The 1,158-nt window shown below is 37.1% G+C and overlaps 1 protein-coding gene across 1 annotated transcript in view; it reads left to right on the top strand.

The window, feature by feature from the left end:
- The window catches only part of LOC119593852 (X-linked retinitis pigmentosa GTPase regulator-like), a 22,012-nt gene that overhangs the window by 10,010 nt on the left and 10,844 nt on the right, over positions 1 to 1,158 (top strand). The window lies entirely within an intron of this gene.

Below are 1,158 nucleotides of genomic sequence, written 5' to 3'. Positions count from 1 at the left end.
GTGATACAATAATTTCAGGACACAGATAAAACCGAGGAAAGAAATGGTTGGAGAGAGGTATTTAATGATTCCAGATATGAATAAAAGCAGAGCCAATAATCATATGAATGACTGATTTCCTCTGGCTCCCTGATGAAGTTTTACATTTCATGAGCATGGGGTTAAAGAGAAGGAAAAAGAGAGCGATGAGAATAATGATGACAGGAGGAAAAAGGGACAAACGGAGACCAAGGGAAGACTAGGTAAAGAGAGAGAGATAAGATGTAAGACAAAGAAAAAAAGGAAATGTGTAAAAGAGAGGGGAGGAGTACAAGAAAGTGTCGTGTTTTCTAGAAATAACTGAAAGCAAATGCTTTTATCGTGCAAATGTTCATTTTTGTAGGAAGGTATGCTTTTATGTAAGAAACTTATCCTATGAAAATGACATAGTTTGCAGCTTTGGCAATGTTGTTCAAGAATTTTTACAATTTCATGGAACAATGTTACTTAGTTGTTTATATGCTGGTGCTTCTTGAGGCACATCAAATTACTTTCATAAAGTTTTTGCTGTTGTCTATTATAATGTCATTTATGAAATAGAATCAGTTGTCATGTGATACCTTTGACATGATAGAAATGATTTTGAGAGAATTCTTTTCTGATATACTTCTTCGTATATCATAAAGCCTTTCAGTAGACTGTGTTTGGCAAGCACTTTTATTGTCAATAGAATAGTTAGCAAAGACGTAGATATTTGTTAAAGAAATCCCGCTTTGTGAGGCTGAAGCTACCTGGCAACTATGGTAGCATGAGTTATGGAGGAGAGTGGGGGACTTGGCAGGCCGTAGTGGCTCAGTGAGCAGGTAGTCTTGTATTGATGTGCTGTGGCTGCTGTCTGTCCACTTCTCCCTCCACTCAACTCGGACAGCTCCATTGTTACACTCCTTCAGTGAGAGATATTGCTGAGGAACTAATTACATGATTAGGGCAGTTATAGGCGTTGGTTGGTAAGTTTTGTCAATAGTTGTGCAATTACTTGATGAATGTGGAGCATCTTTTTCTACCTGTTAGTTGCTGTAAGTGGTGCATATATGAAACACTATTAATCAGCAGATGTTATTGATATTCCTTTACTGAATATGCTATTTGCCTGTAATCTAACATGTTGTATTCCACAAC

This window comes from Penaeus monodon, chromosome 32 (assembly GCF_015228065.2).
Source record: "Penaeus monodon isolate SGIC_2016 chromosome 32, NSTDA_Pmon_1, whole genome shotgun sequence".
NCBI lineage: Eukaryota > Metazoa > Arthropoda > Malacostraca > Decapoda > Penaeidae > Penaeus > Penaeus monodon.
The sequence above is the reverse complement of the archived record's forward strand: the minus strand, read 5'-3'. Positions and strand labels throughout refer to the sequence as shown.